This window comes from Leucoraja erinacea, chromosome 21 (genome assembly GCF_028641065.1).
Source record: "Leucoraja erinacea ecotype New England chromosome 21, Leri_hhj_1, whole genome shotgun sequence".
In the NCBI taxonomy this organism is placed as follows: Eukaryota; Metazoa; Chordata; class Chondrichthyes; order Rajiformes; family Rajidae; genus Leucoraja; species Leucoraja erinaceus.
The window spans coordinates 34,300,271-34,325,350 of record NC_073397.1 but is presented as its reverse complement, the minus strand read 5'-3'; the positions used below and the strand labels follow the sequence as shown (position 1 = coordinate 34,325,350).

Below are 25,080 nucleotides of genomic sequence, written 5' to 3'. Positions count from 1 at the left end.
GGGAGAAATCTTGAATGAACTCGTACAGTGGGTCAGGGCTTCAACTCTCTCTTGAAAGCATCCAGAGAATTGGCCTCCACCGCCTTCTGAAGGGCCTGTCCCACTTGGAGATTTTTTTCGGCGACTGCCGGCATCTTTGACTGATGTATCAGGTCACTGCAAAATTTGCGACGTGACGTGGCGTGACGTGGTGTGATGACGTATTGGCGCGCGGCGGGTTTTTTTCAAGTGTCGCAACATTTTTTTTGTCGCCGCTGGATTTTGAAATGTTCAAAATCTTTTGGCGACGACTATATGATGCCGGCAGTCGCCAAAAAAAATCGCCAAGTGGGACAGGCCTTTGCGGCAGAGAATTCCAGAGAGCAAATGGTATAGGGGGTAGGGAACTGATGTAAGTTTCGCAGCGAGGCTACCCTCTGCTGTGCACACGGGGGAAGAGCAGTCTCTCTCGCAGGCAGTGGTGAATAATGAGTGGGACTCTGCTCTGTTCCCTGATTAGTATTCTGCCCGCGTACGTCTCCGATAGGGGAGGCAACGTCCCAATGTGCATTGGCGGAGGCCTCTGCTGCACCAGCAGCCATCTGCTTTGAATATCACAAGACCTGACAACTACATGACGTGCACAGCCTTGGAGAGGCTGCTTCAGTAACGCCGTGCAAGGGGGGGAGGGTGGAGAGGGGGGTGCGGGGTTGGAGAAGGGTGGGTGGAGCGGGTAGGCGGAGAGGGAGGGGGGTGGGGGGGGGTGGGAGGGGGGGGTGGGGATAGTGAGTGGGGGTGGGGAGGGGGGGGGAGAGGGGGGGGCTGGTTGGAGGGGGGGTGGAGGGGGGGTGGGGAGAGTGGGGGGTGGAGAGGGGGTTTGGAGAACGAGGGGGTGGAGGGGGGGGGGGGAGGGAGAGGGGGGGTGAGAGAGGGGGGGGGGGAGAGGGGGGGGGGAGGGGGGGGAGGAGGGGGGGGGGGGGGGGGGAGGGGGGGGGGGGGGGGGGGGGGGGGACGGGGGGGGATGAACGCAGAGCCAAATGCAACCGAACTAATCATTAAAATGTAGACAGGGCATAAAACAGATAGCTTAATGGCACAGCAGTGGAGCTGAGCAGAGGATATTTCTTTCTTTGTTGATCCATGAAGCCAGGTTTCTTGAAAAGCAAAATTGCTGAGGTGATTTTCAACGCCCCAGCCTCCTGCTTTAGCTTGAAGGAATTTACTCTGACGATCAACGCTGCTGCAGTATTTTACCGAGATGTGGGAGTCATTCTGTCAAAATCTGCCATCTTGAGCTGTTTGTGGGGGAACTGTATTCCTGGTGTCGTTCGACCCAGGCAGTTATAAGAGGGAGAGCAGTCCAGCAACAGTCCATGCAATTACCTTCCTGAATCCGTGGACTAAGGATTTTGCTACTGTTTTGTTTTGAACGATGGCCTCATTAATGCAATCCACCTGACTGACTTAAATGCATTTACAAACCAGGAGACAGTAGAGACTGCTCTTAGCTGGGGTGTAAATGTATATTGATTAGTTTAGTTTAGAGATACGGTGCAGAAACACCGAGTCCGCACCGACCAGCGATCTCCACACTGTAACACCATCCAACACACACTCGGGGCAATTTACAATGACACCAAGCCACTTAGTCTACAAACTTGGACGTCTTTGGAGTGTGGGAGGAAACCAAAGATTCCCGAGAAAACCCACGCAGGTCACGGGGAGAACGAACAAAAACTCCGTACAGACAGCGCCCGTAGTCGGGATCGAACCCGGGTCTCTTGTGCTGTGAGCGCTGCAAGGCGGCGACTCTACCGCTGCGCCACCGTGCTGCCCTGATGACAGCTGACCTATCTTGCTGAGAGCAAGTCTTAAGTCCTCGGCAAACACAAAAAAACTGGAGTAACTCAGCAGGTCAGGCGAAATTTCTGGAGAGAAGGAATAGGTGACGTTTCGGGTCGAGACCCTTCTTCAGATCTTAAGTCTTAGGTCATGAGCCTCAACCAGGAGAGAATGTGCAAGTCCTTAAATTAATATTTTATTATTGAGCGAAGTGTTACACATTGAGTATTACTAACTAAAACGTTTATGACTCCAAGACACTAAAATAAAAATTCTGCTCTGCTTTTTTGTCCAGTTGAATTAATTAGTCACGTGTACTGAGGTACAGTGTAAAGCTTTTTGTTGCGTGCTAACCAGCCAGTGATGAGAGCATTCATGATTACATTCGAGTCGTCCACAGTGTACAGATACAGGGTAAATGATATAATGATTAGTGCAAGATAATTCTAAATTTGACACAACAGATTCTGTTAGTTCAGTTTATTGCCACTGGTGCTGAGGATTATAGCAAAAAAAAGCTTCTGCTCACTGTACCTCGGTACACATGACAATAAATTCCACCCCATATTAAGTCTGAAGAAGGTCTCGACCCGAAACGTCACCTATTCCTTCGCTCCATAGAAGCTGCTTCACCCGCTGAGTTTCTCCAGCATTTTTGTCTACCCCATATTAAAAGGCTTGTTTCGCGGTAAGACTATAGACAACATTTAATTGTAAATACTCATTTCAAAGAAGCTGATAAATTACAATTTAATGGGTAATGGCCCAGAAATCACACCACGGGGCAAATATAAGTGTTTATTAATTTAATCTGAAAGTCCTTTTTTGTTGCAGAAGTGTTAACTCATAAATCTGTAGAGAGTTGGATATTGATGAAAGTGTGAAGCATTTTATATGCTTACACCACACAGAGTAATTTTGGGACAAAGATGGAAGAGATTATGAATGCGCGGGGGGAAATAATGAATTCCAACCTGCCAACATTTGGTCAATAGACAAAAGGTGCAGGAGTAGGCCATTCGGCCCTTCGAGCCAGCACCGCCATTCAATGTGATCAGGGCTGATCATCCCCAATCAGTTCCTGCCTTCTCCCCATATCCCCTGACTCCGCTATCTTTAAGAGCCCTATTTAGCTCTCTCTTGAAAGCGTCCGGAGAACCTGCCTCCACCGCCCTCTGAGGCAGAGAATCCCACAGACTCGCCAACTCTCTGTGTGAAGAAGTGTTTCCTCATCTCCGTTCTAAAAAAAGTGTTTCCTCATCTCCGGCCCAATATTTCGAATATTGATTTGTAATTATACACTGGTCGAAACATAACGAAAAAATATCATTCAAATGTATATGGCAAATATGTGAAATTTCACCTCACATTTAAATCATTCAGACTTTCCGAGTCGATGATTGCTTCCATTTTTTAATTCATATCTCTTATTCATTGATGGAAAGAGAAACAAAGGTCTGTCTTGGTATGAAGCTTTCTATGAGTACATTTAGTTTAGTTTAGTTTATTGTCACGTATACTATGGTGCAGTGAAAAGCTATTTGGTGCTTGCTATCCAGTCAGCTTGATTACAATCAAGCCATCCACAGTATCCAGTTATAAGATGAAGGGAATAATATTCAGTGCAAGGTTAAGTTCAGTAAAGTCCGATTAAAGATAGTCCGTGGGCCATGAATGAAGTAGATAGTAGGTCAGGAACACTCTCTAGTGGGTGATATGATGGTCAGTTGCCTGATAACAGCTGAGAGTTCGACATGGTGGCGCAGCGGTAGAGTTGCTGCCTTACAGCGCCAGACAGCTGCGTTTGATCCTGACTCTGTGTGTATTGGAATTTGTACATTCTCCCCGTTGACACTGCGTGGGTTTCTCCCCCGCTCCAACGACACACAGGCTTGCCGGCTAGTTGTGGCTTGGGAAAATTGTAAATTGTCCCTCATGTGTGTGGGATAGTGTCAGTGCGAGGGGGGGGGGAAGGGTGGGTCGCTGGTTGGTGCGGACTCGGTGGGCCGAAGGGCCTGTTTCCATGCTGTATCTCTAAACTAAACAAAGCTGGGAAGAGACTGTCCCTGAATTCAGTTTTAGTTTAGTTTGGAGATGTGGGTGCACTTGGATCGAAAGACCTGGAGGAAGAGGCTCAGAGCAGCAGTAGATTAAATGAACACATGCCTAGAACAAGGGTAGCAGTAGTGTGCCATATGGTCGAATTTGATAGGGAGCAGAAATCTGTGACTCAGGCTAACATGGAATGAGAGGCGTGTGTGTGTCGTCCATTGACAGTAATGCCCATGTGCTCAAATACTAATACTGTTCAATTATGTGGCAGGCCAGGGATTATTATAAGAGCTGCCCTCATTTGCATTGGGATGGAGAGTTAGGGCCCAGGAGAGTCCTAGAAGTGTTAGATTTTTACAATAGCAGGAAGCTCTGGGGTCAGGGGCTATGGGGTGAAGGCAGGAGAATGGAGTAGAAAGGGAGAGATAGATCAGCCATGATCGAATGGCGGAGTAGACTTCCGCTCATATCACTTATGAACTGAAACCAGCCCTGAAAGACTATCTTTAGCTTAGTTTATTTGCAGCTATTTATTTTATTTGGAAACAACCCCTTTGGCCCACCGAGTCCGTGCCACCCGATGATCACCCATTCACCATCGTTCTATCCTACACCCCAGGGACAATTTACAGAAGCCAATTAATCTACAAACCAGCGCGTCTTTGCAAGTGTGGGAGGAAACCGGAGCATCCGGGGAAAATCCACGCTCAGTAGCGAGGGAGAACGTGCAAACTCCGCACAGACAGCACCCGTAGTCAGGATCGAACCCGGGGCTCTGGCGCTGTGAGGCAGCAACTCCGCCTGCTGCGCCCTGTGTCGATCTGCTGAATAGGGCCCTGGTGTTTGAAGGCAGGGAGATGAAGGCAGGGGGGTTGGAATCTAAAGGAATCAAGGGATACGGGGAGAAAGCAGGAATGGGGTACTGATTCTGGATGATCAGCCATGATCACATTGAATGGCGGCGCTGGCACGAAGGGCCGAACGGCCTCTACTCCTGCAACTATTGTCTATGTTTCTGTTTCTAAGGATAAAGAGGCAAAAACTGGATTTGTGGAGCCTAAGGTACACAAAAATGCTGGAGAAACTCAGCGGGTGCAGCAGCGTCTATGGAGCGAAGGAATAGGTGACGTTCGGGCCGAAACCCTTCTTCAGACTGATAGGGGTGGGAGGGAGAAGGAAGGAAAAAGGGAGGAGGAGGAGCCCGAGGGTGGGGGGGATGGGAGGAGACAGCTCGAGGGTTAAGGAAGGGGAGGAGAGCAAGGGCTAGCAAAATTGGGAGAATTCAACGTTCATGCCCGCCGGATGCAGGCTACCCAGGCGGAATATGAGGTGCTGTTCCTCCAATTTCCGGAGTTGCTCACTCTGGCAATGGAGGAGACCCAGGACAGAGAGGTCGGATTGGGAGCCTAGTAGTGCATCATAATCCCACAATCAGATCACTCACGACTGTATCCACGGCCCGACCCCATTGCGGACAAACCTTAAAGTTGGGTAATATAAGAAGCAATGTTTACTTTTTGTTCTAAAAGCTTTTTTAATTCACTAATGACAGAATTATTTAATCCGAGGAACTGATTCTTTGCAGTACGGTATTAAGCTGTAGCCTAATCCAAGCCTTGAATATCAATTAGTCAAATAGCCATCTGGTCACCACGTAACTCCCCTAACATGGTTAATAATTTCAATTTAGTTCAGTCAAAAACAAATAATCTGCTACTGGACATGCTACAAATTTCCATACAGACTTGAAAAATGGTTTGATTTGCAAGGAGTTCTTCTTCTTCATTTGTGTGGGGCAAATGCAAATGTGCATCAGCCTAACGTATAGAGAGAGACCCGATAGAAATCCAATTACTCCGACAAGCTGGCACCAAATGTTTGTATGTCCTAATTTCCAAATCCATCAGGGACAGGATTTTTCCAATTTTCGTGAAGCTTTAAGTTTCAATAACCTTCATTTCCACCTTGTGCATCGCGTGTGCACCTGGGGCTTAATGTTTAATGCAAACATAATTGTTTCTGAAGCCTTTTCGATTAATTGTAATTAAAAACAAAAAAGGAAATGGCAAGCAAGGTAGGAGCTACAAGGTGGCTATTGTACTTGGGTTGAATAGATACGTTAGGGCTGTCCCACTTTCACGACCTAATTCACGACCTCTGCCGAGTTTGCCCTTGACTCATACTCGCAGCATGGTCGTCACGAGGTCGTAGGAGGTCGTAGGTAGGTCGTAGCGGGCCGTGATGCTGGTCGTAGGTACTCGTGGCATCAAGTAGGTCGGGGCGTTTTTTCTAGCCTGATGAAAAATGTCCACGAGTAAAAAAGGTTGTGAATTAGGTCGTGAAAGTGGGACAGGCCCTTTAGGGTTAGGGTTAGGGTTAGGGTTAGGAAAGAACTGCAGATGCTGGAAAAATCGAAGGTAGACAAAAAAGCTGGAGAAACTCAGCGGGTGAGTCAGCATCTACGGAGCGAAGGAAATAGGCGACGTGTCGGTATGAGACCCTTCTTCAGACTGATGTCGGGGGGGGGGGGAAGGAAAACGGGAAAAAGAAAGAAAGAGGCGGAGACAGTGGGCTGTGGGAGAGCTGGGAAGGTGAGGGGAAGGAGGGAGAAAGCAAGGACTACCTGAAATTGGAGGTCAATGTTCATACCGCTGGGGTGTAAACTTGTAAACTACCCAAGCGAAGTATGAGGTGCTGCTCCTCCAATTTGCGGTGGGACTGACTCTGGCCATGGAGGAGGCCCAGGACAGAATGGTCGGATTCGGAATGGGAGGGGGAGTTGGAGTGACTTCAGACCAAGAGTGGGGAACCTGGAGTGGTGACCAAATATGTTAGCTTTGTTAATATGCTCCTCCACATTACAATAGACAATAGACAATAGGTGCAGGAGTAGGCCATTCGGCCCTTCGAACCAGCATCGCCATTCAGTGTGATTACAGCACCTCATATTTTGCTTAGGCAGCTTACAACCCAGCAGTATGAATATTGACTTCTCTACCTTCAAGTAACCCTTGCTTTCCCTCTCTCTCCATCCCTCCCCCATCTTTGTTCTCCAACTCGTTTGACTGTCCTCCTGATTAAATTGTATTGCTTCGTTGTCAGCTTCCCCTCAGCTATCAATTACCTAGTCTACATTTTCTTTGATCCGCATCCCCTTTGATCTCACATTTTCACGCCTTACCCTTCCATATCTCCATGTCTCCCTCTCCCCTGACTGTCAGGCTGTGGAAGGGTCTCGATCCGAAATTAGAGGTGCTGCCTGTCCAGTTATGTTACTCCAGACTTTTGTGTCAATCTTTGGTGTAAATCTTTGATGTAGTTCCTTCCTACACATTCCACTGACTTATGCTAGTGGGCGGCACGGTGGCGCAGCGGTAGAGTTGCTGTCTTACAGCGCTTGCAGCGCCAGAGACCTGGTTCGATCCCGACTACAGGTGCTGTCTGTACAGAGTTTGCACGTTCTCCCCATGACCGCGTGGGTCTTCTCGGGAATCTGAGGTTTAGAATCTGACACTCTAAAGACGGACAGGTATGTAGGTTAATTGGCTTGGTGTAGGTGTAAATTGTCCCTAGTGTGTAAAGGATAGTGTTAGTGTGCGGGGATCGCTGGTCGGCACGGACTTGGTGGGCCGAAGGGCCTGTTTCCGCGCTGTATCTCTAAACTAAATCTGCCTGATTAGTATCTGTTGATCCACCAGTGGGTATTTGATGGATTATGTGCTGTGCCCAATGTGCCCAGTACCCTCCAAACAGGGCAATTAGAGCCCAACACACATCAGATAAACTACGCAGTAAGTAAATGCAGATGCTGATTTAAATTGAAGATAGACACAACAAGCTGGTGTAATGATGTCTCTAACTTGAGTTCTCATGTACAGCACTTTGTGGCAACTGCAGTTGTTTAAAATGCTTTATAAATAAAGTTATTATTATTATTATTATTATTATTATTATTATTATTATTCAAGTAACCCTTGTAACTCTCTCTCTCTGTCCCACACATCCTTCTGATTCAGCGATGTATATCTGAGGCTGAAAGTAAAGACCTCGAATGCTGACTTACACCCAGTGCCTGACGAGATGCTGATTGTCCGGCTGAGTTCTCCCATCGCACTATCTTTATGTGTGCAAGAAATGAATGTCATCCATTTACTTCTTGAGCTGTTGGCCAGCTCCTCCACACTTACCAAACGGTTCACAAGAAAGATCAGCTCTATCGCTAGGTTTCCAAGGTTCATATTGACATTTCATCAGGCCAGTCAGAAGGTGCAAATAGAAGTTGTCAGACCAGCTGAAGGAGAACCAAATACTAATGGATCCAATTTTATTTCCCCGCTGTTGTTGGTGCGTTTGCCCGATGTAACAAAGGTTCGCTGCAGCAGCAGAAGTTTTTACTTGCCGTTTCTTCCTTGAAAACTTTTATATAATAAATCCGTTTTACATATTCTGTTGTGCTGCTGCAAGTAAGAATTTCATTGTTCTGTTTTATGTGACCATAAAACACTGTGTTCTCCAGGGATGCTGCCTGCACTTTGCTCCGGGTTGTTCCAGCATCTTGTGTTGGGACTTTGTAAACTAGCATCTGCAAATCCTTGTGTCTACAGTACGTCTTGGTTTGACATTGCTAGTTATTTCTGTGACAATTGTATTTTCCTTGGACAGTGCCAGATTGGAGCCCTACTAAAGTGCCAAACTCTTTAGTCAGAGGGTGGTGAATCTGTGGAATTCTTTGCCACCGAAGGCTCCTAATTAGAGGAAGGACATTATTGTTATTGAGGGAGTGCAGCGTAGGTTCACCAGGTCAATTCCCGGAATGGCGGGACTGACATATGATGAAAGAATGGATCAACCGGGCTTATATTCACTGGAATTTAGAAGGATGACGGGACCTTATAGAAACAAATAAAATTCGTAAGGGGTTGGACTGGCTAGATGCAGGAAAAATGTTCCCAATGTTGGGGTAGTACAGAACCAAAGGGTCACAGTTTAACAATAAGGGGTCAGCCATTTAGGACTGAGATGAGGAAAAACTTTTTCAGCCAGAGAGTTGTGAATCTGTGGACTTCTCTGCCACAGAAGGCAGTGGAGGCCAATTCACTGGATGTTTTCAAGAGAGTTAGATATAGCTCTGAGGGCTAACGGAATCAGGGATATGGGGAGAAAGCAGGAACGGGATACTGATTCTGGATGATCAGCCATGATCATATTGATGGCAGTGCTGGCTCGAAGGGCCGAATGGCCTACTCCTGCACCTTTTTTCTATGTTTCTATCAGGAAGAAAGTATAGGAGTCTGAAAACTGTGACCTCCATGTTCAAATTTAGAACAGTTGCAGATATTGGGATCTCACAGAGGCTTCCAACTAAATCACACTAAACGGCGGCCCAAAGCACAGATGATATCAATCAAGCTGCGATATTTGGTCTTGCAGCTATTAGTTTGGTCCATGTGGACAGCTGGAACGACTTGGCAAGAATCCTGTTTCTGTGCAATAAAATAAGTTCCATTGAAAGAAAAAATACTCCTGCTATCAAAGCCTAAATGGCTTGTCCCACTTGGCGATTTTTTTGGCGACTGCCAGCATCATTGATTGATGTATCAGATCACCGTGAAATACGCGGCGTGATGGCTTATGACGCGCCCGCGTGGTGTTTTTTCAAGTGTCGCATCATTTTTTTTGTCGCTGCTGGATTTTTGAATTTTTTTTTTTTTTTTTTTTTAAATTGGAAGCAATTGTACAAGGATAAGGCGATTGGCATAACAATTACACCATTATTGACCTTGTTCATTTTTAACCTTGTAACCTAAATCAAAAAAAAAGAAAAAAGAAAAAAAAAGGAAAGCAAAGAAATAAGAAGGAAAAGAATAAAGAAAAAAGAAATAAAATACAACAGAGCAGGAAAAAGACCCCTAAGCTACCAAAGCATAGATACATAGACAATAGGTGCAGGAGTAGGCCATTCGGCCCTTCGTGCCTGCACCGCCATTCAATATGATCATGGCTGATCATCCAACTCAGTATCCTGTACCTGCCTCCTCTCCATACCCCCTGATCCCTTTAGCCACAAGGGCCACATCTAACTCCCTCTTAAATATAGCCAATGAACTGGCCTCAACTACTTTCTGTGGCAGCGAATTCCACAGATTCACCACTCTCTGTGTGAAAAATGTTTTCCTCATATAACCATATAACCATATAACAATTACAGCACGGAAACAGGCCATCTCGACCCTTCTAGTCCGTGCCGAACACATAATCTCCCCTAGTCCCATATACCTGCGCTCAGACCATAACCCTCCATTCCCTTCCCATCCATATAACTATCCAATTTATTTTTAAATGATAAAAACGAACCTGCCTCCACCACCTTCACTGGAAGCTCATTCCACACAGCTACCACTCTCTGAGTAAAGAAGTTCCCCCTCATGTTACCCCTAAACTTCAGTCCCTTAATTCTCAAGTCATGTCCCCTTGTTTGAATCTTCCCTACTCATCTCGGTCCTAAAAGATTTCCCCCTTATCCTTAAACTGTGACCCCTTGTTCTGGACTTCCCCAACATCTGGAACAATCTTCCTGCATCTAGCCTGTCCAACCCCTTAAGAATTTTGTAAGTTTCTATAAGATCCCCCCTCAACCTTTTAAAATCTAGCGAGTACAAACCAAGTCTATCCAATCTTTCTTCATATGAAAGTCCTGACATCCCAGGAATCAGTCTGGTGAGCCTTCTCTGTGCTCCCTCTGCAGTGCAGAAGAAAATAAAATAAATAAGAAAAGAAAAGATGAGAGATATATCTTTCCCCCCCCCCCCCCCCCCCCCAAAACCCATCCCTGGCATCGGATTTAAATTTAAATTTGTGTTTAACCATTCTGTTATTGTAGAAATTCATTAAAAGGTATCCATGTCTTAAGAAATTGGTCTGGTTTTTCCACCAAGACAAGCCTAATGTTTTCCAAATGTAGTGTCTCGGACATATCCGTGATCCACATCTTCACTGTGGGGACTGTTGTCTGTTTCCAAAATTTGAATATTAATTTTTTCGCCATTATTAGGCCGTAATTGAGGAAACGTCTTTGAAATATCGTTAGCTTAGAGGGATTTTGAAATCATCAAAATCTTTCGGCGACACTGATATGATGCCGGCAAAATCACCATGTGGGACAGGCCCTTAAGAAAGGCTGATGAGATTAAGAGATGCAGCTCAATATTAATGTCTGGACACTTTGCAAAGCTGTTTAATGAAATGTTTGTTCATTCAAAAGCTACAAAGAAGTTAAGAGTTCACAATCGGCTCAATTCGAAGAAATGCAGTGCCGATTCTGCAAAGCACTGGTTGGACAATAACTGAGATACAGGGCTTGGCTTTGTCCAATATACACAAGAAAGCTTCAAATTGAATGCACAGAATTGCAACGGGCCGAGCTCTATTGTAAGAGATAGTGATTAAAAGACAACAATATCAAGATAACATTTTAAAAACTGTTTTAGTTACGGGCAATCTAAATATTACTTTGAAGTTGGTCAAGAATGTAAGACATGATGCAGCAGTGGGTAGAGCTGCTGCCACACAGTGACGGAGACCCGGGTTCGATCCTGACCTTGGGTGCAGTCTGTGTGGAGTTTGCACGTTCTCCCTGTGACTGCATAGGTTTGTTCCGGGTGCTGCGGTTTCCCCCCACGTCCCAATGACGTGCAGGTTTGTAGGTTAATCGGCCCTCTGTAAATTGCCTCCAGAGTGTAGGGAGTGGATGAGAAAGTAGGATAACATGGGACTTGTGTGAGCAGGTGATCGACGTTCAGCGTGAACTCGATGGGCCGAAGGGTCTGTTTCCATGCTGTATCTCTAAACTAAACTAAACTAAACTAAACTAAACTAAACTAAACTAAACTAAAAAAAAACTAAACTAAACTAAACTAAACTAATTATTGAGAAAAAAAATATTTTGTGCTTTTTAAGGGGCTGTCCCACTGCAGCGACCTAATTGGCGAGTTTAGAAGAGCTTAGGAGAGTTTGAAAAAGTGTCATGTTGAAGACCTCCTTCAACTGTGTTGAAGACCTCCTTCAACTGTGTTGAAGACCTCCTTCAACTGTGTTGAAGACTAGCTACGACTAACTTCGGGAAAATTGGACACTGAATAGTGGAGAGTGAAGATGACCTCCTTCGATCTCCTTCTACCTCCCTTCGACTATGTTGAAGACTATCTACGACTTCCTTCGATTACCTTCGACTACCCTCAATTACCTATGACTAACATGCCGACCTACTACGACCTACTTCGACTAAACCTACGAGTAACAAAAAATATCGACTTCTTCCATGGCGACTTTTTTTTGCTTGCATGTTGAAAAATACGCCGCGACCTAGCTGAGGCCTCGAGTACACGGGGCCTACTCTCGAGCATGAAGGAGAGTTACAAAGACCTCCTAGGACCTCGTGTTGACCATGCCGCGAGGACGAGTCAAGGTCAAACTCGCCAGAACTCACGGATTAGGTCGCCCAAGTGGGACAGCCCCTTTATACTGCACTCTGCTAAGAATTATCACTTAATATGCAGCTGACAGTTCCTTCCAGATTCTAAGCTAATATGATAAACCTATGCAGTTGTAATGTTATTTGACTTTACCAACATATCAATCACAAGGCTACAGCAGGCGGAGGGGTTGGGATGACAGATACTGGGCCTTAATACTCACATTGGCAGCTTCCTTCATTCATAAAAGCAGAGAGTTCCTTCTGGTATTTGAATGAGTTATTCACAGTAAAGTAAGCCCTTCTAAAATATACCATGGGGGATTTTATTGCTAGGCTACAACAAATGTTTATGATTGCAGTTTCATTTTGTTCCACTGGGCTGCATCAAGTCAATGTTAACGTACGCTGGGAACATATTTCCAGGATGCTGTGGTACATAATAGTTCAGCAGAGTATTTGTTTATCAAATACTGCATAATGATTGAACTTGTTTCTGTAGTAAGTTATTATACGATACGATAGAACATTATTTATTCCAGGAGGGAAATTGATCCGCCAACATTCATAAAAACACAAAACGCATGAAACATGAAATTAAAGTGACGAGTGGAAAGGCTCGGGGGATGCAAAGATTGGGGAGGGGAGTCAGTCTAAAGGGGCTGTCCCACTTGGACGTCATTTGCACGTCACGCATGCGGCGCGCGGCGATTTTGTGAATCTCAAAATCCTGGGGCTCCACGCGCGCCTGTGTGTCACTGCCTATGTCACCACGCACCATACGTGCGTAATGCACGTCATGGGCGCGTCACGTGCGAGTCACGACGCGCGCATTGTACGTCATGATGCGTAAATGATGTCACATAAATGACGCGCAAATGATGCTCAGGTGTGACAGGCCCTTCAGTCTACGCCATGACAGAAGGGGGAGGAGTTGTACAGTTTGGAATGTGGGAGGAAACCGGAGCTCCCGGAGAAAGCCCACGCACATTACGGGAAGAACATACAAACTCCATACAGACAAGCTCCCGTGGTCCGGATCGGGCGCTGTGAGGCAGCAACTCCACCGCTGCGCCACCACGCCACCCTTGATTATTTCATTCCAGACATTGGTTGCTTAATCATTTTAAGTTATTAATTTGGAAAGAGAAGAGTTAAAACCTACACTAATATTCTAACCTGGTTTCTTCATGCAAAAGTTCAATTCAATGTTTATTTTATATTTATATATTCATAATTCCTTTCAGTAAAGTATAATTTGCAGGGCAGTCTCATTTTTGCTCATGCATTACTCATATGAAGATAATTTGTATAATAAATTTTAAATCCACAATGCTTTTATTGGCAACCCTCATTCTGATGATTAGCAAATTGGTTAAATATTATCAAAATAACAAAGTGCACTTTCTCTAAGATTATCCACACAATTAGTACCTGCGGGCGTCTCAAGTACACTTTAAAATTGAAGTGATCTCCATTAGTGCAGTTGTCTATCTTTTGTACTTGATACTTCTTCCTGTTAACATACGCTAAAGGGCCTGTCCCACTTGGCTGTCATTTGCGCGTAATTTACGTGGCATCATTTACGCGCAGGCTAGGACTCTATTCCTTGGAGCGCAGGAGACTAAAGGGCCTGTCCCATTTGTCTAAGCGCTGTGGGCGTCCTTATTGGCGAGTTTAGGAGACTCTGTGCTCGCCACAAGCTCACACTTTTGCGCGAGAACTGCTCTCGATCATGAAGGAGACTCACCAGAAACCATCTGCGACCATGTGTTGACCATGTTGGCTACTACTCGCGGCCTCAGTATGGTCGCGGAAAATCTTTCAACATGTTGAAAAAATTTCTGCGACCAACAATTGGTCAGCATGGAGAAAATCGATACATTTGTAGTCGTAGGTTTAGTCGAGGTAGGTTGTAGTAGGTCGGCATGTTATCATAGGTTATCATAGGTAATTGAAGGTAGTTGTAGATAGTGTTATATCGCCTTTGCTCATTTCAATAGCTCGTTGATAGTCGAAGCTAGTCTTCTACATAGTCGAAGGTGGTCGTAGGAGGTCTTCTACATAGTCGAAGGATGCCAGCTTTTTGGTGATTCAACAAGACTATGACAGTCTCCTAAACTCGCCAATAAGGTCGCCATAGTGGGACGGGGGTGAGCTGAGAGGTATATAAAATTATGAAACAATTGATAAGGCAAATGCACAGAAACCTTTGCACAGAGTAGGGGAATCAAGGACCAGAAGACAGGTTTAAGGTGAGATGGAAAAGATTTACTAGGAACCTGTCTGTGTGGAGTTTGCACGTTCACCCTGTGACATTGTGGGTTTCCTCGGAGTGCTCCAGGTTAATTGGCCTCTGTAAATTGCCCCTAGTGTGCAGGGAGTGGATACGAAAGTGGGATAAGATGGAACAAATGTGAACAGGCGATCGATGGTCGGCATGGACTCGGTGGGCCGAAGAGGCCAATTTCAACGCTGTATCTCTAAATTAAACTAAACTTATATCCTTCAATCTTTATAGTTTGGCTACATTATTACCTCATCAAATATCTTCTTGAAACAGAACACCTTTTAATGGGAAGTAATTTAATTGAGAAATGGTTACAGCATTTCTGCACAATTTAAAATTGTTCCATTTGATCTTGGAGAAATGAGAGGCTATGCAGATTTTGCAATCAAACTCCATAATATTTCAAAAGGCAGTAGGCAGGAAAATACAATCAGAAACGCTAATTGAATATAAGTTGTTGCCTCGAGGGAACGGTGAAACACAAAAAACAACTGGGAGTAAAATGTTAAAATGCTGGAAATACTCAGTAGGCAAGGCAGCATCTCTGGAGAGAGAAACAGAGATAAATCTTCAGTCCGATGCATAAACCTTGGAACTGAGGTAAAACAAGCTTTAAAATAGGAAAAAAAAAAAGCAGCAGTGGTACCAAGATGGAACAGTGATGTTCCAACAGCCTTCTTAAGAAAGGCACAAAGTGCTGGAGAAACTCAGCGGGGCAGGCAGCATCTCTGGAGAACATGGATACGTGATGTTCTGGGTCAGGACCCTTCTTCAGACTGAAGATGGGTCCCGACCTGAAACGTCTCCGATCCATGTTCTCCAGAGATGCTGCTTGATCTGACTGTGCGTGACTTTGTTTAACGTGGGGAGACTGGTGCACAGACAGCCACCACACGGTCCTTGACAGATCTGGGTCAGGATCCAGTGGCATGGAGTCCAAGACGACCGGAGACCCTTTTCTGCTGCCGCCTTCATCCGCCTTCCCAGCCGTTGTGACGCTCCACTAAGGTCAGCCATCGTCCTCCGCCTGTTCCACCGTTGAGGTCTTGGTTGGATTGCTCTTTGTCAGAGACCTCCCCCTCGACCTTACCGCCATGGGTGGCCCTACCAGGAGCGTAGCTCCAGACGGCATCGCTCTCAGGATCTCAGGTCCACACAAGCTTCTCCACCACGACAAGGTGACAATCCATGGAAAAGGATAATATTATACATAAAATACAATCTAGTCAAATTCAAGTGCAGTACGTGGAGCAATGGGGCAGATACAGAGTGCAGAGTATAGTTCTCAACATTGTAGTGCATCAGTTCCAGAGACAAAGTCCAATGTCTGCAATGGGGTAGAGGTGAATGGGACAGTACCTTAGCTGGATAGACTCGGCTTGTACTCGCTAGAATTTAGAAGATTGAGGGGGGATCTTATAGAAACTTACAAAATTCTTAAGGGGTTGGACAGGCTAGATGCAGGAAGATTGTTCCCGATGTTGGGGAAGTCCAGAACAAGGGGTCACAGTTTAAGGATAAAGGGGAAATCTTTTAAAACCGAGATGAGAAAAACTTTTTTCACACAGAGAGTGGCGAATCTCTGGAACTCTCTGCCACAGAATATAGTTGAGGCCACAGTTCATTGGCTATATTTAAGAGGGAGTTAGATATGACCCTAGATATCAGCCATGATCACATTGAATGGCGGTGCAGGCTCGAAGGGCCGAATGGCCTACTCCTGCACCTATTTTCTACGTTATGGAAGGACCGTTCAGAAGCCTGATAACAGAGGGGAAGAAGCTGTTCCTGAGTCTGGTGGTGCGCGCTTTCAAGCTTCTGTACCTTCAGCCGGACGGGAGTGGGGAGAAGAAGGAATGATCCGGGTGGGACAAGTCTTTGCACATCTCTAATTCATTGTTCTTTATCTTTCCACATCATCGTCTATATCTCCCGTTTCTCTTATCTCTAACCAGTCTGGAGAAGGGTGTTGACCGTAAAAACGTCACCTATCCCTTCTCTCCGGAGATGCTGCCTGTCACGTTGAGTTACTCCAGCTTTTTGCATCTTACCTTCAAGCCTTTGATTACGTTGACTGCATTTCCGCGGCATTGTGAAGTGTCGATGGAGTCAGCGGCTGGGGAGTCCGATCTCTGCGATGGACTGAGAACGTGTTCTTGAGGCAAGGTTGGGCTAGCTGCCCCGACACCTCGTCCTCTGGCTTCATGGCCAGGTGCAGCAGACAGTAAAGAAAGCGTATGGTATGTTAGCTTTCATTGCAAAAGGATTTGAGTATAGGGAGGTATAGGAGCAGGGAGGTTCTACTGCAGTTGTACAGGGTCTTGGTGAGACCACACCTGGAGTATTGCGTACAGTTTTGGTCTCCAAATCTGAGGAAGGACATTATTGCCATAGAGGGAGTGCAGAGAAGGTTCACCAGACCTGATTCCTGGGATGTCAGGACTGTCTTATGAAGAAAGACTGGATAGACTTGGTTTATACTCTCTAGAATTTAGGAGATTGAGAGGGGATCTTATAGAAACTTACAAAATTCTTAAGGGGTTGGACAGGCTAGATGCAGGAAGATTGTTTCCCGATGTTGGGGAAGTCCAGGACAAGGGGTCACAGCTTAAGGATGAGGGGGAAATCCTTTAAAACCGAGATGAGAAGAACTTTTTTCACACAGAGAGTGGTGAATCTCTGGAACTCTCTGCCACAGAGGGTAGTTGAGGCCAGTTCATTGGCTATATTTAAGAGGGAGATAGATGTGGCCCTTGTGGCTAAGGGGATCAGGGGGTATGGAGAGAAGGCAGGTACGGGATACTGAGTTGGATGATCAGCCATGATCATATTGAATGGCGGTTCAGGCTCGAAGGGCCGAATGGCCTACTCCTGCACCTAATTTCTATGTTTCTATGGCGATTTTGTTTGACAAGGCTGTGGCGTGGCGATCCCCGGATATTTTTGCCCTTGTCACTGCTCTGTATAAAAGACCGGGTTGTGGTCCACTTCCTCACAAAAAAATAGATTCGAGAAAATATGGCCATTGCGAGATTGAGTCTTTTGTGACAAGGAACATTATGCTATGGTTGAACCATTTTAATCCTCAGAAAACAGATGTCTCTCCCGTCTGGTGGAACAGCATGTGAAATAAGACCAAAATCCTGTTGTGCATTTTTGATAACCACAAAAAGCTTAATAAGGTATAATTTTACAGGAACAAAATAGCCTAATTGTTTGTACATTGGCATGGTGATAATTGATATGGAGTGCTCTAGTCATTTGCTATAAATACACTGCTTTTTAGCACAAAATACAACTGTGTTGAGGATCATATGAAGCAGTATTTTTTCCCATGTACATAATGATAATGGGGAAAGGGTCACACCAACCTACTGGGTCCAGGCACAACTGATGGGAGAGCAGCACGGTGGCACAGCTGGGTAGAGCTGCTGCCTCACAGCCCCAGAGACCCGGGTTCGATCCTGACCTCGGGTGCTGCCTGTACGGAGTTTGCACGTTCTCCCCGTGACCACGTGAGGTTTCCTCCGGGTGCTCCGGTTACTTCCCACATCCCAAAGGCGCGCGGGTTTTGTAGGTTGACTGACCTCTGTAAATTGTGTGGGTAGTGGATGGGAAAGCGGGATAGCATAGAACTAGACTGAACGGGTGATCAATGGTCACCATGGACTCGATGGGCCGAAGGGCCTGTCCCCCTGCCGTATCTGCTAAACTAAACTAAACCTGTTCAATATTATACCTCCGTCAACTTAGAGTAGCTGAAATAGTCTGCTGCCTGTCCTAAATCTACTAAGGAGGAAGCAGATTTAAATATCTGGCCTTGGACTAAGGGTGGGATGTCCTAGTGTGTGTGTGGGGGGGGGGAGTTTGTTGCGTAGGGGACATAGTTGGGGTCAGAGTGGATTGGTAGTGATGATCAGCAGTGAAGGAAGGGTGCCTGACCCACGTCCACAGTACAGGCCCACCACCCATTTTCCGGCACCCTTGGTTCCAGAGCCTTTCCAGATTATCCGTGTTACCAGACCAACAGAGGTCACGGCCACCGCGAAGAGTTCAACGGTACCGGAATGTTCCGCCAAGGCCTCCGAGTGGGCTGGGATACCGATCCGCAAAGTTGGGTTCAAGAGACGGCTATGGGAACGGATCTGCCGGCTATGTCCGGGCGGGAGTTCCAGAGCCCCAGTCGCAGGGGGAATAAATCTGACCCGCCGATCAGCCGCGGAAGTCCCGATGAGGACGAGATCACCCGGCCTAGGCACCACATCTTCTGGGGGGATTTCCATGGGGGATTTCAAGCGCAGTCTCATAATTTTGTCCGGATTAAATGAGATGCCGGACTCACCAGTTTCCGGAAAGTCGGTGGTGGACCTGTATCTGCAGAACTGTTGTGAAGACCATGGAACACTTCTTCGCTGTTGATGTTCAGCCGTCAGGAATTATGAGCGTGCAGGAAGGAACTGCAGATGCTGGGTTTAGACCAAACATGGACACAAAATTCTGGAGTAACTCAGCGGGCCAGGCAGCATCTCTGGAGAGAAGGAATGGGCGACGTTTCGGGTCGAGACCCTTCCTCAAGCAGTCAGATAGTGTTGTCTGTGTCTGCTGGTGATCATCAGTTCATTCTATTACAGCAGCTCAATTTAATTCTAGTGTGGGTGGAAACCAATTAATATTTATTTCCATAACTTTTAAAAGAAAATAAGGTTATTAGAGATGTCTAGTGGGCAGCGACTTGCAATCAGAAGGAATGGGTGACGTTTTGGGTCGAAACGTCTCAAGATATTCATATCTTCAGGAACCATGAACTATCTTTGGTTGCACTAGTTATTTGCACTAGTATTACGGTTATTGATTATTGGATATTTGTGTATTATGTATTATTTATGCATGTTGTGTGTACAAGCTGGTTAAACTGTTACAAGTCAGAATTTCATTGTTCCGTTGCGATGCCTATGAGACACTCTTGATTCATGAAATGCTAGTTTTCAAATGGACATTTGAAGCCACAGTTCCAGTTTCCATTTTTATTGGGTCTTCAGAAGGTCACGTAAATATTTCTTGCATAAAGAAGTTGTATGCGTCTTTTGATTATGTTCAAAGGGACAATGACTGTGCTACATTGGTTGCTGATTCAACCAAAGGCAATTTGGAATCAGGATGTATCATTGACACAGCTGAGATACCCCATTAGTGATTCTAACAGCCCATGGGTCTGTTCTCTCTGGAAGGGTCTGGATGAAAGGTTTGTGTAAGGTTGTCCGGCAATAGACTGTGGTCATGACCAGACTCAGAAACTGCATCTTCCCCTGGAAGAGTTATCAGCCTTCTGAACGGTCCTTCCATAAGCTAGGGTGCTATCCGATTCACCTCTACCCCATTGCAGACATTGGGCTTTGTCTCTGGAACTGATGCACTACAATGTTGAGAACTATATTCTACACCCTGTATCTTCCCCTTTGCTCTATGTATTATGCCTAGAATGTTGCCTGGGTTTCAACAACTAAGTTACAGAGATAGGTTGAATAAGTTAGGTCTTTATTCTCTGGAGCGCAGAAGGTTAAGGGGGGACTTGATAGAGGTCTTTAAAATGATGAGAGGGAGAGACAGAGTTGATGTGGACAAGCTTTTCCCTTTGAGAATAGGGAAGATTCAAACAAGAGGACATGACTTCAGAATTAAGGGACAGAAGTTTAGGGGTAATATGAGGGGGAACTTCTTTACTCAGAGAGTGGTAGCGGTGTGGAATGAGCTTCCAGTGGAAGTGGTGGATGCAGGTTCGTTGGTATCATTTAAAAATAAATTGGATCGTCATATGGATGAGAAGGGAATGGAGGGTTATGGTATGGGTGCAGGCAGGTGGGACTAAGGGAAAAAAAAGTTGTTCGGCACGGACTTTGTCAGCTGAGATGGCCTGTTTCCGTGCTGTAATTGTTATATGGTTATATGGTTATATGGTTATATGGTATTGTACATGAATTTGGCTTATGACAATAGACAATAACAATAGATGCAGGAGGAGGCCATTCGGCCCTTTGAGCCAGCACCGCCATTCAACGTGATCATGGCTGATCATCCCCAATCAATACCCCCTTCCTGCCTCCTCCCCATATCCCCTGACTCCGCTATGTTTAAGAGCCCTATCTAGCTCTCTCTTGAAAGCATCCAGAGAACCGGCCTCCACCGCCTTCTGAGGCAGAGAATTCCACAGACTCACCACTCTCTGTGAGAAAAAGTGTTTCCTCGTCTCCGTTCTAAATAGCTTTTACTCCTTATTCTTAAACTGTATTTATGTGTATTATTATCTGGATTGGTTCGAAAGCGGGCCTCTGCTGCTAAGGCAGCAACTGTACTGCTGCGCCACCGTGCCACCCACTGTACATTGCTCCCAGCGAGAAGACACAGGACTTCTATGTTCTATGTTCCTAGAGAATTTATTGGAGACTTTTGAAAACTTATTTCTATTAACATCGATCGGCACGGTGGCGCAGGGGTGGAGTTGCTGCTTTACATCGCCAGAGGCCCGAATTCGATCCTGACTACGAGTGCTGTCTTGACGGAGTTTGTACGTTCTCCCCGTGACCTGCGTGGGTTTCCTCTGGGTGCTCTGGTTTCCTCCCACACTACAAGGATGTGCTGGTTCGTAGGTCAATTTTAGCTTGAGTGTTATAAAATGAAAATTGTCCTTAGTGTGTTGGATAGCGTCAGTGTGCGGGGATCGCTGGACCGTACGGACTCGCTGGGCCGAAGGGTCAGTTTCCGCGCTGTATCTCTAAACTACGCTGAACATCACCTTTCTATATACTCAAACAATTGTACAGTCCAGCTATTGCCTTCATCACTAACAAACTTGGAGCGCAGGTGGATGAGGGGTGATCTTATAGAGGTGTACAAAATCATGAGAGGAACAGATTGGGTAGATGCACAGAATCTCTTGCCCAAAGTAGGGGAATCGAGGACCAGAGGACCTTAGGTTTAAGGTGAAGGGGAAAAGATCTAATAGGAATAACTAACCTGATCTACTGGCGGCCCAGCACCAACTCATCCTCCCATTCCAAATCCGACCTTTCTGTCCTGGGCATCCTCCATGGCCAGAGTGAGTCCCACCATAAATTGGAGGAGCAGCACCTCATATTTCGCTTGGGTAGTTTACACCCCAGCGGTATGAACATTGACTTCTCCAATTTCAGGTAGTCTATTTCCTTCGCTCCATAGAAGCTGCCTCACCCGCTGAGTTTCTCCAGCATTTAATGTCTACCATGGGAATCCAAGAGGTAACTTGTTCACACCAAGTGTGGTGGGTGTATGGACAAAGCTGCCAGAGGAGGTAGTTGAGGCTGGGACTATCCCATTGTTTAAGAAACAATTAGACAGGTACATGGACAGGACAGGTTTGGAGGGATATGGGCCAAGCGCAGGCAAGTGGAACTAGTGTAGCTGGGACATTGTTGGCCGGTTGGGGCAAGTTGGGCCAAAGGACCTGTTTCCACACTGTATCCCTCTATGACTCTATGAAGAATGTTCCCCAAAGTCTTTAAATATCAGGTTCTTTCGCCTGAAGGCAAGAATCAGTGGATATATTTAATCGAGAGGAAAAACAGGTGTGGCTAATAATGGTAATTAGTTGAATGGCACAGTAATTTAGTCACTGACCCATAGTTATATAGCAGGGCAAGTGTATAAATAATTCATAATTTGAAAGGCTATTGCATGAATATGTTAATTGGGCTGACAAGGATGCATTGAGCTATGCTTGATGTTAGTGTTAATACACCTTCACATATTTGTATATACATTTCTCAGGTTAACACAGCTGATTTCCAAATCCAAGTATCGATCAGGCAATCTTCCCTCAATAATTATAGATTCCACTTTGGGAAAATTAAATTCGAATTAAGATGGTGTCTCGTTCAAAAATTTGTGGTAATTTTGTTTCTGCTTATTTACACAGAGCGGCGAAACGTCAGCTGATAAACTTCAACCCAGAGTATAATCTCCCGACTCTACAGAATTCAGAGGTGGTACAGGGGTGCAAAGGTGGAGTTGCTGCATTACAGCGCCAAAGACCCGGGTTCGATCCTGACTACGGGCGCTGTCTGTACGGAGTTTGCACGTCCTCCCCGTGACCTGCGTGGGTTTTCTCCGGGTGCTCCAGTTTCCCCCCGCACTCCAAAGACGTGCAGGTTTGTAGGCAAATTGTCTTGGCATAAATGTAAATTGTCCCCAGTGTGTGTAGGATAGTGTTAGTGTGCGGGGATCGCTGATCAGCGCAGACCTGGTGGGCTCAGAGAGGTTAGAAGTCCAAAAACATGGGATTGGTCTGTAACATACGCCTACTGCTATACCTCTGCTACCCTGCCTTTAGAGAAGTGGCCACGCCATTAACGTGAAGGCAGACACAAAGCGCTAGAGCAACTCGGCGGGTCAGGCAGTAAAGGACGTGTCCCACCAGCATGCGACCTGCATGCGGCGAGCGCGACCAAACCGGAACCGGGGGCCGTGCGGAGGTCGAGTGAGTGACGTGAAGTTCGAGCGAAATCCGCGTGAAGTTCGAGCGTGACGTACGGCGTCAAGACATCGTGCGTCCAGCATCAAGACGCTGCATACGCCCGTCGAGGCTGTGCGTACGGCATCGAGGCGGCTGCGGGCTGGCAGGCCGTTGCCGCGCGGAATTTTTGAACACGATCAGTTTTTTGGAGCCCCGCGCGATGTCGGGACCAGCTCCGCACAACTCCATCCGGCTCCGGCGATCGAAGTGGGACTGGCCCCGCGAGGCCGTACGGCTCAAGTGACCACGTTAGGTCGCGCTTGCCGCATGGAGTCGCATGCTCATGGGACAGGCCCTTAACTCTGGTGAATAGGTGGCGCTTCGGAATATTCTAAGTGAGATCCAATGAACATTTTATTATGCGGCACGGTGGCGCAGCTGGTAGAGCTGCTGCCTCACAGCGCCAGAAACCCGGGTTCGATCCTGACCTCTAATGCTGTCTATGTGGAGTTTGCACGATCTCCCTGTGACCGCGTGGGTTTCCTCTGGGTGCTACGGATTCCTCCCGCACCCCACTCCAAAGCACCTGCAGGTTTGTAGTTTTGCATGAAATGGAACCTAAAAATTGTTACCCCCTCCATGCATTTTCCACCCAAACGTTGCGCATGCCATCAACCAATTCCTCACTTTATGTTCTTTATCATAACTATTTAATTAAGACTAGATTCTTCGCTACTTTGCAGAATGAGCTAATCTTTCTAATCTATTTTTGTGCGTTTTAACATTTTTTTCTGTCTTAGCAATTACTGCCTACGATGCATCTCCGCCTGCTATTTCTGGAGATCATCATACCCAGATCTGTTTCCTGCTGCTCAACACTTAATGACCTACCCTTCACCGTGGAGTGGAGCTTGCTATTCTTAGCAGTCATATACATTACCTCACAATGGTGCCTAATCTATCAGTTCCTCTGTACTGCAATGGGGCTGGAATTGAATGAAGCTTTACAGGATCTCAGTCACATGAGTGCAGGATCTATATTGATCACTTTGTAACATTGTTGGCGCCCTATACGTGGTGACCCTTTGTATACCTTGTGTAGGGTACGCAAAACAGTGAATTTCACGGTGACATCTTCTCCTTCTTCATGCATATGGCGTGCACGGCCTAAAGTTGTAAAGGGCCTGTCCCACTGTGTGAGGTAATTCAAGAGTTCTTCCGAGTTCTCCTCTGATTCGAGCTCGTGTAATAGGACGTAGCGGGTACGTGGATGTCCCGTAATGGCTCGTACGAGTAACGGTAGTGGGGGGAAGATTTAATAGGAATATGATGGGGCAATGTTTTTTACACAAAGGGTGGTGGGTGTGTGGAATGAGCTGCTGGAGGAGGTAGTTGCGGCAGGTACTATCGCAACGTTTAAGAAACTTGTAGACGGGTCCATGGATAGGACAGGTTTAGAGGGATATGGGACTAATGCAGGCAGGTGGGACTAGTGTAGACGGGACATGTTGGGCAAGTTGAGCTGAAGGGCCTGTTTCCACGCTGTATGACTCTATGACAAAGGAGTCTTCTACGCCCAATTTATGTTGGGATTTAAGCAGTGTTTGTCACTTGATTATCTGCATTAGCACAAAAATAATAGTGAGTAATTTTAGCTCGCCATGTGTCAGCTGAATGTAACATCTGCTGACTGGAATTACAATTAAACTCTTCTTAACAGGGAGGCAGGCACTGAGTGTCTAGATTCCCTATTGGAGGTTCTTGCGACTCGTGGAAGCATTTAGCACGGCTATATTTAGTCCGAGATGGAGACAGGCTCCCTCCTTCGTTCCTCTACACAAACCCTTGTTCAAGAAGGGCGTTAGCTGGGAGATCGTGGATGCTCAAATGAGCAAGAGGATAATTCTGAGGCAGAGATAGACAGATTCTTGATTACATAGATACATAAATACATAAGCAATA

At 46.1% G+C, this 25,080-nt stretch overlaps 1 long non-coding RNA gene across 2 annotated transcripts in view; it reads left to right on the top strand.

Moving 5' to 3' along the window:
* LOC129707515 (uncharacterized) overlaps positions 1–25,080 on the top strand; it is a 127,142-nt gene that overhangs the window by 72,506 nt on the left and 29,556 nt on the right. The window contains exon 2 of one of the 2 annotated variants that reach the window (XR_008725194.1): positions 22,582–22,813. This is a non-coding gene — a long non-coding RNA (uncharacterized LOC129707515). Of the gene's footprint in view, positions 1–20,585; positions 22,814–25,080 lie in introns of those variants that run through there. The other variant, XR_008725193.1, reaches the window with a different exon arrangement.